General features: G+C 49.5%; 1 long non-coding RNA gene across 1 annotated transcript; it reads right to left on the bottom strand.

Annotated features, from left to right (window-relative positions):
• Nucleotides 1-2954: 2954 nt before the first annotated feature.
• Nucleotides 2955-10506, bottom strand: LOC121101287. The gene is made up of 3 exons (XR_005833268.1): nucleotides 9534-10506; nucleotides 4550-4673; nucleotides 2955-3177 (listed from the first exon to the last, which is right to left on the bottom strand). It is a non-coding gene; the product is annotated as an uncharacterized LOC121101287 (long non-coding RNA).
• Between the last annotated feature and the right edge of the window lie 603 nt (nucleotides 10507-11109).

Raw genomic sequence — 11109 nt, 5'->3', positions numbered from 1 at the left:
CATCTGTAGGTAATGCTGCAAGGGAGGTGCTCTCTTCCTATTTACAGACAGAAGTCTGAGCCTCAGGGCGAACTGCTTGCCGGGGTATCCAGCTGGTGGGGCCAGGGCTCCACTCCCAGACCCAGGCCCGGCCCCGCAAAGGCCTGACAACGGTGTAAATGACTGACCGCAGATGGGAAACAACCAACGCAGTATTTAAATGGCGTTGAGGAATCGGGGTGGGGGGAGGGGGTGGGGTTGGAGGAGGCTTGGAGGGTTTTCAGGCAGGGCAGAATTTTTAAAATCAACTATTAAGTTGCTTTGGGCTTCTGCCAAGGCAGGTTGGGTCCTTGGAGCGTCTCTCATCTTCAATGAACATTCATCAACTGGCCCTGGGCGGCCAGGGGAGCGTCCCAGAACGCAGGGTCCTGAGCAGGTTCGCAGACACTTGCTCCCCACAGGCTCCGCCTGGCAGGACACTGATGGGGTGCTGTTGCGCGTTCCGGGAGAGGGAGAGACGGGTCAGGGCAGCGAGGACGCGCGACGGCGGGGTGGGGCCTTCTGGACCCGCCCCTGGGGGTGGGCGGTGTCCGCTAAGGGGGGGGGCCTCCAAAAGCACGCAAAACAAGCACTTTTGTTGGATATATCAGGACAGCGCCTCTGGACAAATGGGGATGGGCGCGGAGCAGAGTTCATCTGGGAGGTTTCAGGCACCATCTGCGAGGAGCTGAGGGCGGACTGTACCCAGGGAAGCGCCGAAATGGTCCAGCTCTGTGATCCGTCCAGTGACTGCAGCCACCCTGTCCTGTTTCCTTCTGTGAGGACAGATGCATAGCACCCCGGCGTAGCACAGCTGAATGATTCTCCAGAGATAAACCCTGCAATCTCCCCACTTCAGCCCCATTTTACAGATCAGGAAGTAGAGCCCCTAGAGGAGAAATAACTAACCCAGGGCCACAGAGCTTATTGGCTATCTAACGGCTTGCGCACTGTTCATGTTTGCGGTCTAGCACCTCACCCGGTACCTGGGGCCCAGCGGATGCTCAATAAATGTCTGTAAAACCATAAGGAACTGGAACGGGAGCTGAAAACTCAGGTCCTCAATCCTTGAGGAAAGACAGAATTTAGAAATCCAGTTATAATGACAGTCCAGAGCCAGGGCAGCTGGCGGCTGGATAAATGTGCCCGACCAGGGCCCCTGGACCTCTGCCCAGGCAGCTCCACTCCATTCTGCTGTGAAAATTACTTCCTTACCCCTTCCTCCAGCTGTCCACGCCAGGGGCTTAGGGTGAGGAAACCACCTGAGGGCTTTGCCTTAAAACCTTAGAGCTGGAAGGAACGTTCCACAGCCTCTAGTTACAGTTCTGTGTAATGTTTTCTTAAATGATTTTCATTAAGTTTGTTCAATAAATATTGTGCATCCACCATGAACAAGGCTCTGCATTGCTGAAACAAGAAGTGTGATCTTTGTTAAAATCAGACCCAAGTTTGTAAGTCAGGATTTTTCTACAGCCAGAGGTATTTAGTGAGCAAACGTAATAAACATTCAATATAAATGGTACATACAGCAAGCTATTATTTCAAAAAGCAGAGTTAAAGCTAAAGGAGGTCATTTTTTTAGAGAAATTATTGCCTTCTGGATGGAAAAAAATCATAATTTCCAGGCGTAGAGAACTGATCAATGGAACGGGGAAGTATCCCAAGGCTTTTTCCAGCAGATACAGGCAAGATCTGTTCTAGGACAATTAAAGAGAGCTGAAGATTTGACATCTGGCAAAACAAACCTAGACAAGCCCCTGAAAAATCAAGAAAGAATTAGAGGGAATTCCAGATTTGTTCAAGCTTGCAGAAAACCGAAGTTCAATTATGCGATTGAAAATATGAAATATTATAAAAATATTAAAATAGTGGAAGGTTAGAGAACAAGCTGCCTGGTTGTATAAATGTTTACTTTTAAGGACTGTGCTAAATTGATGTCCAGGCTCAGCGTCAGAGTCCAACAGCTCCCTGTGGACTGGGAGCCCGGCACCATGTTTGATGTGAACAGAGACTGAGTTTACGTTTGATGCAATTCAGTGCTTTGTGAATAGAAATCCAGCTAAACATTCACCTACGCTATGAACCAGCCAGTTCTCTTCTAGGTAGAACTGGAGGTAGAGATAGAACTACAGACAGAGATGCAGATAGAGATGCATTACCGTCTTACCTCTGCGGCTATAACAAACTACCACAGGCTGGATAAAGTGGGGGTGCCTTGAACAACACGCATTTACTTTTCATCATTTTAGAGGCTGGGAAGTCCAAGATCAAGGTGCCTGAATGCCCAGGTCCCTTTCCCTGGCTGGCAGACAGCTGCCTTCTTGCTGTATCCTCACACAGCAAAGAGAGGAAGGTCTGCAGCTTCCTCCTCTTGTTACAGAGACACAAATCCCATCCTGGGGCTCCCCGGCAGGTCCTCATCTTAACCTAATCACCTCCAAAAGGCTCCACCTCCTAATACCATCACACTAGGGGTTAGGGCTTCGATACATGAATCTGGGGGGATATAAACACTCAGTCCAGAACAATGCCCAACAGACCGAGGGGTTTAGTCCACCAAAAGACACGCACAAAAGGAGTTCTAGCAGCCTCATTCATAATTGCCCCAACTTGGAAAGGGCTCCAGCGCTCATCAACAGGGAAATAGATAAACAAATTGTAGGGTATCCATACAATGGAATAATGGGCAAGAACAGGAATAAATCACAGAGGCAGTCTGCCGAGTGAAAGAAGCCTGACACTAGCACTCCTATTGTTTAATTCCGTTTATATGAAGTAAAACACAAGCAAAACTAATCTATGCTGATAGAGGTCAAAATAATGGTTGTCTCTGAGAGAGGAGTGACTCAAATTCTTCCGGGCGTCTGGAAATACTCTATTTGATCTAGATGGTAGTAATATGTGTGTGCGTGTAAAAAGACACCAAGTGGTACACTTCAATTTAATGTATTTTATGAAGGTTATGCCCCAAGGAAAAAGGAAAAGAACTTTTCTTTCAGGGATGACAAGTACATGGTTGGCAGGCTGCCCTTATCCCCTCCCTCGTCCATCGATACTGATTAACCACCAACTCCTTCTCGCTGAGCTCGGCTTCAGAACCGTTCGCAATCCAGCACTCCGGCCAGGTGGCTCCGAATCAGAAACCACGAGCATCTCCTCCTGTGCGTACACAAGCACCTTAATTAAGATACGCCATCATCTTCGATTCGTTTAGCCATGTTTGGGGAAGCCTGGCTTCTACTCGCTGACTGGTGGCAACATCCCTGCCTTCCAGATACAGTTCCCAGGAGGAAATGCCTTCGGAAGCTGGAGAATGAGAGCGCGAGGGACACACGGCTATCCCAGGGCGAGGTGATGAACTCAGCACCGCAGGTAACACTGGGGCCTGGCAAAGGCTACAGTTTGACAGGGGCCCATGTTACCATGTAGAACCAATTGGCTTTTTTCTCTGGTAGCAGGGAACAGAGAGGGATAAAAGAAAAGGCTGCACTGCAGGGAATGACAACCTCTTGATTTGTGCAAAGTCTCCTAACAGCTGGAAACACAGCCTCCACGTCAGGTCTCGTTAGGGATGCTAACTGCCTGTGAGCTCACTCTTCACAGCTTACAAAATCCCCTCCATCCTCCATCAGACAACCATGTGATCTGGACAGAGTGGGAATACCCACCCCCATCTGAAGTAAGAAAACTGAGGCTTAGAGCTCAGAGATGTTGCATGACCCACAAACCTTCTGTTAACCAAGCCAGGGATTCAGGATTCACACCCAGGTCTGCCTTCCTCCTAAGCCCATGCTCCTTCTTTGTCTTTTCCTTTAAGTTGTTATTTTTACATCAAAGCTATACATGCACCGATATGGTCAAATTATTCTGTAAGATTAGTTATGAAAATGGCAGGTGTCCCCACCCCCTACCACCACCACCACCACCACCATTTCTCCTCCGGAGAGCTACCAACTTTCACCTCTCACAACTGGTCATTTTGGAATTTATCTCCACCATGTATGAAAATAAATCCACACCTAGTTAAGCCACTGTGGCATTTCAGCATCCTGAGATCACAAAGAAGATCCCACAAGCTTCCAGAAATAGTAAAAATAACATCACCTACAAAGAACTAGGGATTAGAATGGTCTCGGTTCTCTCAACAGCAACAACGCTGGAGCACAGACGGCAAACTGTGAAGGAAGAGGGTTCCCAACTTAGAATCCCATACGCAGGGGTGCCTGGGTGGCACAGCGGTTAAGCGTCTGCCTTCGGCTCAGGGCATGATCCCAGCGTTGTGGGATCGAGCCCCACATCGAGCCCCACATCGGGCTCATCCGTTGTGAGCCTGCTTCTTCCTCTCCCACTCCCCCTGCTTGTGTTCCCTCTCTCGCTGGCTGTCTCTATCTCTGTCAAATAAGTAAATAAAATCTTTAAAAAAAAAAAAAAAAAAGAATCCCATACGCAGCCAAACTATGAATCAAATGTGAAGGTACAATAAAGACATTTTCATACATTAAAGGTCTCAAAATGCTGACTTCTCACGTACCTTTTTCTCAGGGAGCTCTCAGAGGATGCCAAACCCTTCACACCAGGTCCACAATTGTGTTGCTGCTATCCCTCTTCTCTTTTCTCTGTCTTTACGGATCTTGAACCTTCAAAATATCCTTTTTCTGTCAATTTAGTAGAATTTTAAGAGAGTGAAAATGGACATATTCAATCAGTTATCATTACCCAGAAGTTCTCTGCTCTTTTATTGTTTTCAAAGCAGTGGACTCTTTCTTCAAACAAAATCCTATCAAAAGACAAATATCTAAAACACACCAAAGCAGTATTACATTGGTTGCAGTATGGTTTGTCTCCATTGGTTAACTGTTAAGAAAGTTGCTGAAACTAATTAATGAAAAAGGAGTGAGCAAACTACAACAACACCATTTTGTACCCATAAATTAATTAATGGATCCAGGCATTGAATATCAGCTGCTGTTAACATCACCCCTTACGTGCACACTCACAAAATGACAACACAACTCTGCGTGCACCTTTTGTTGAAAGAACACACCACCACTTACAGTTGCCAAAAAATCACAGCCTGAATTGATCAGGCCTCTGTATCCTACTACCCATTTATTGGAAATACAGATGCTGAACTGCATGCATCACCAATATGCAGTCAGCAAAATCCGGACTGGGGAAGGTCAACTGGTCCAATGCCCTGGGATCGTCAACATATAATTAGCAGAGGGGAAAAGGGATGGAGGGAGAATCTTTGGGTTAAAAAGACTTTAAAGACATATCAAATAAAAAAGTAGGTAAGTACACACCCATGTTCATAGCAGCATCATTCACAATAGCCAAGAGGTAAAAGCAACTCAAGTATCCATCCACAGATGAACGAATAAACAAAATGTGGTCTATATATGCAGCGGAATATAATTCAGCCTTAAAAAGGAAGGACATCCTGTCACGTGCAGCAATGTGGATGAAGCTTGAGGACATTAATACTGAGTGAAAAAAGCCAGTCACGAAAAGACAAATACCGTGCGATTCCACTTACATGAGGTAATCAAACTCATAGAGACAGAAAGTAGAATGGAGGTTCCCAGGCGTGAGGGAAGAGGGACTGGGAGTTGTTCAGTGGGTACAGAGTTCTAGTTTGGCAAGATGAAGAAGTTTTGGAGGTGCATGGTGGTGATGGCTGCACAACGTGAATGTACCTCACACCACTGAACTGTACGCTTGTACACTTAAAATGGTGAAGATGGTGAATTTTATGCTGTGTGTTTTTTACTACAATTTTTACTACTAATTTTTTTAAAAGTGGGTAAGACTAAATGACGAGTTTAAGAAGGTGCTCTTGGGTGGTAAAGTCATAGGGAGATGCGAGGCAGTGATTACCACAGAAGTCAGGAAGGGGAGCTACTTTTGGGGGAGAGGAAAGGAGGTGCCTTTGGGACAGAGCACAGAGAGGCTCGTTGATCTAGGTGCTGATTTTCCAGAGTGGTCGCCTTATAAAAATTCACTATGCATTTGTCTTCTGTGGTTTTCTGTATCTGTTTCAAGTATAATTTAAAAGTAAGGGGAGGAAAAAAAACCTGAGAAGAAAGAAAGCTGCTACAATCCTGACTGTCAGCCAACATATTCCGTTAAAACAACCACTTCATCTGAATTAAGAGAGGAGAAGTTGGGAGTGAGGCAGCCTGAAGCTGGGCCTACCAGCTCCTCTTCACCTCTCCCTGGCTGAATACTTGTGCAAAGCCCCATCTGTACCGTGTCTCCTCCCTGCCTCTGAACCCCCGGTCCTGCTCACACCTCTGTCCCTGGGGACTTTCTCACAGAGCTAAAACAGCCAAACTCTGCCAGGGGTCACAGGGAACCGGCCTCAGCAGCATGACAACTCAGGGTCTCCCCCACACGAGGGCACAAAGTTAAGACTCAGACACCTTTGTTGTCAGCTGTCACGTTTCATTTTCTGGTTCCCAAATTCTCTAATGTGAATTCTGCTAAAATCTTTGTGCCACCATAATGTGCCATCACAGGGTCAGGATTGGAACAGCTTTCTGTCAGCCTGCGGTGATGAATGTCCCAGTGCGGAGTCCCTGATGCTCACGCGAACACAGCCCCGAGCGTGCCCGGGACGATGCCGTGGCGCAGTGAGTAAGAACGCAGCTCCTGTTCAGACCGCCTGGGTCCAGATCTGGGCTTTGCCACCTGACCTCACACAACAGGCTACTCAGGATCTCTGGGCCTCTGTTTCCCCACAGGTGAAGTGAGGGTTTGTAACAGTATTTATTCTATAGGGTTGGTACAGGGCCTCAATAAGCTGAAATATGTCAAGTCTTTAAAAAGAGAGCCTGGCTCAGGGTAAGTGCTCAGTGCTTGTCCTTATTTCACGTAAGGACACAGCCCCAGGCTCACAAGGCCAGGGAGGAAAAACAGGGAAGAAGGGAATCCATTCATCTACCGATCTTTCCCATGTCCTGGAGATGGGAGAGCTTGAGAAGTCTTGCTGCTTCCAGACCGGCTGAGTTCATACCTCGAACCGAACATGACTGAAAACCCAATTCATGAGCTCCCCTGCCCCTCTTCTCCAGCCTGATCCTCTTCCAGTGTCTTCTACCTCTCTGAACAGCAGCAGTGTCTATCCAATTCGTTGAGCCAGAAACCTGAGGGGCGCCCTATACTCTTCCTTTTTCCTCACCTCACTACTGACCCCTCTCCACGACACATGGACTTCACCTTCTAAGCACATCACAAGTCATTCCCCTGTCTCCCTCTCCCTGCCATCTCCTCCTGGAGGCTCATGCCACATGCCTCTCCTCATCACTACCATGGCCATCCTTTAAATTTCCTTCTATGATTGTTTGACTAGGATCTGCCTCCCCCACTAGACTAGAAGCTCCAAGAGGACAGGCGCCATGCCAGTGTTCCTGACCATTGAGTACTCACCAGCTTTTAGCACATGCTGGCACATCGCAGGTGCTCAGTGAAGATACACAGAATGAGCTAAATACTAGAGTAAAAAAGGAGCATGTTTCCCCCATGTACATGTCGTAGCCCACGGGAGGCTGCCACCGCCGCAGCCCTTAGGGCCTTCCCTGCAGGAGCCACATCTCCTCTCTTCACTGCTCCCCACCATTTCTCATGTCTGCCTGCCCCTCACAGGCTCCAGACCAAATGGGGTGGACCTAGACTGTGTCCTTGAACTGAAGCAGCCATGGAAGCCTGGCCCCTCTGGCCCCACTGAGCCAAACCCCCACCCTGCAGTCCCCCACCCGCATCCCGGTCAAGCCAGTGAGTTTGGGTACTTCCCCAAAGTCAGGAGGAAAGACACGGAGCCAGCCATCTGAAGAAGCTCCATCGCCGAACCTCGTCCTCCCACTCTGCTGTAACGCTGGAGCAGAGGGCTCACAGAGTTGTTTGGTGAGTACTTACTGAGCACCTACTAGGGCCAGGCACTGTGGGAGAAAGCTGGGGCACCTCAGCGGACAAACACGGCAGACACAGCCAACAGCCATTCTCCCCTTCCTCCTCACCAACATAACCAATTTTGTTCAGTCCCATGCCCCAGATCCCTGGGGTGGGGGTACTTTATTCCTCTCGTAGATGCTGATTTAACAAAGGGCATATGACCATTTTAGCTGATGGCACTTGAGGGGAAGTCTGCTGGGAAGCTTCTAGGCAAGTTTCCTCACTCTTACAAGGGGAGATAAACAAGAAACGCCTCCTCCTCAGGCCTACGTTGTGATGACTGTAGCCGGGGCGGCCACCTCAGGACCTTGAGGAAAATGGACGACACTCTGAGAATGGCAGGCTGAAAGACAGGAAGAGCCTAGGTCCTTGACGACTCCGTTGAGCTCCTGAATCCAGCGCCCCGGAACCGGCCTTGGTCTATTACGGAGTGACACAAGCCTTCATTGTTGAAGCTGTCCTCTGATGAGTTTTCTCTCCCGTACAGCCAAAAGCCACCTAGAGGGGCGGCACAGGCAGCCAACACTTCCTGAGCAATTGCAGGAGAGCAGGCACTGAGTAGTCCTCTCGCACACTTCCCACTCCTGCCTGGAGCTGGAATTGATCGTGCCCATCCTACAGCTGAGGAAGCTGAGACCCAGGGGTGGAGGAGAACTTGCTCTATCACATACCGAGTGCTGGTGGACTTGGAACCAAAACCCAGGTCGTCGGCTCTCCTACCACCACACCAGCAGAGCATATGGGTTTGACCACCATGTTGGTCAGAACTCTCCATTACAAGTATAATAGGTGGGAGCCAGGCCAGACTAAGCTTAAGAGGCATGGACTGGCTCTGTTCCCAACTACAGACAAAGCAGAGGGATGGCCGGATCCAGGAACTCAGACCCCATCTCCCTCTCGTCTTTGCTTCTCTCTGACACCATGCCTCAGACCCGCTCCCTGCGAGGCTGGAATCATGGCCACCAGCAACCTTGGTCTCGCATCCCAACGGTCAAGGGCCAAAAAGGACAGGGGTCTCACTTTCCTCAGTTTGAGTTTTATCAGCCAAACTTGGGCCCCATGCCTTCACCGTATGTCTGGATCCTGAGTGCCACCTTTGTGTTCTGGGCTTGGCCACTCCAACCTCTCTATGCCTCAGTTTGCCTGTGCTGAACTAAGCAGAGTGGCAGCACCTGCTTGGCCGGACTGCGGTGAGGGTCATTCACGCATCCAGCACACACTTCGTGCACACCAGCTATGGGTCAGGCAGCTTTGGAGGTGCTAGGGCTGCAGTTACGGATAATGAGACCCAAGCCCTGCCCTCGTGGAGTTTACAGTCGAGCAGGAAAGACAGATATTAAATAAACAAACACGGGAATGAATATCTCTGTTACAGCTCCGCTAAGTGTGCTAAAGGACAAACACAGAGCGCAATGGGAGAGAAAGAAAGAGCCTAGTCTGATTGAATGCATAGCATTAGAAAACCAGACCCCAGGCATGGAGTAAGCATTCAGTCTAGGGTAGCTATTACATAGGTTTTCCCTTGGCGTCTTCCCAGTCACCTCACGCCCACAGCGACTTACTGTGAGGAGAGCTAGGAGGACTGGCGGCTCTGCTCTCCATCTCTGCGACCAATTACAAGCCTCCTAGGGGATGGAGCGCAAGTGTGACACATGCGTTGGGACAGCACGAGTATAGCAGGTCCCAGGGCAGCCTGTTCCTGGTGGATGGCACACACCCAGCTCTCGGCAGCCCCTTCCTGGCTCCGGCTGAGGCTCCAGGGGCTTCTCAGGCTCCAGGGTCTCCCAGGCTCCTTCCGCTGGCTCCGCATCAAACCCTAAATGAAGGAGTGCTGGAGAGAGATTTACTGCATAACAAGCCAACTTTCCATTCACCATTGCCAGGCTCTGCTGTCCCCATAGCTCCTGGCCATAGGGACAAGGGCCCTGCCCCTGCCCCAAGCCTCTGGGTTGTCTAATCATGTCCTGGTGGCCGCCTCTGGAGGGACCATTTGCAAAAATCTCTTTGTGATCAAAGGATGTGTCTGTAGAACACACTCAGGCCCTCTGGGGTTCCACTCCCATCTCTCTCGTACAGACATACTGTTTTTTCAGGGAAGACGAGCCAAGAGCTGCTACGTTAGATTAATTGCCACAAATGCTGACTCCATTCCTATAACCATCATCATTGCCATGAGCCCAGCTCAAGCCCTCAGGAGCCTAATTGGGACTGTGGCGCCGGCGCATCTGACCTCCCGGCCCCCAGCTCTCCCCCTGCCACCATGCAGACAGCCAAAGGGGCTGCCTGGCACACACATCACTCCGCCATTTGCCACCTTCCATGGTTCTCTGGATCTGAACAATCTGAACCAGCCCCCTTAATATGGCCAACAAGGCCTCCTGTGATCTGGCCCCCCTAACATTTCCAACTGTGTGTTCTCAGGAAACCATTCAGGGTTTTCCCAGATCATACGCTTCTTTCATCCAAGACTTTTCCAACACATGCCCTCCTCTTATACGAATCTGTCCTTTAGATAATGAATGCCTCCTATGTGCCAGCCTCTGTGCTGGCTCTGGGATGCGACAGTGAGTCACACGGACACAGTCCCTGCCCTCAAGGAGACCATGGTCTAGTAGGGGAGGCAGACATCAGTGAAAAACAAAGAATCATCAGAGTTTATAATTACCAAAAGTAGTGAGAGCTGTGAAGGAACCATGTAGGATGCTGGGAGCGCAAGAAAGCTGCCATGAGATGATGTTCAACCTGCCATGGGATGACGAGTAGGTACATCTGGGTGGGGGCCTGGGGTTGGGAGAGCTTCTGGATGAAGGCCTGAGGCCAGAGGGCATCTGCAAGCTCTGGGATCTGAAGGCCTGGGTAGCAGGTGGGCAGAGAATGTGCAGATGGGCTGGAGGAGGAAGTGGGAACAGCCCAGCAGATCAAGTTAGAAGACCATCCTTGACACAGAGGACATGGGGGAGTGCTGAGCTGTTCAAGGGACTCAAACAGGGCATGAGCCCTCTGGACTGGGAGGGGGTAAGAATGACAACAGGGAAGGCTAGGGAGATATGGCGGGGACTGAGCTGACATCACCACAGTTGAAATGCTGGGTCAAAGAGGACTTTTTTTTTTAAGATTTTATTAATTTATTTGACAGAG

The sequence above is a fragment of the Ursus maritimus genome, unplaced genomic scaffold (assembly GCF_017311325.1).
Source record: "Ursus maritimus isolate PB19 unplaced genomic scaffold, ASM1731132v1 scaffold_7, whole genome shotgun sequence".
NCBI lineage: Eukaryota > Metazoa > Chordata > Mammalia > Carnivora > Ursidae > Ursus > Ursus maritimus.
This window is presented reverse-complemented; position numbering and strand designations above follow the sequence as displayed.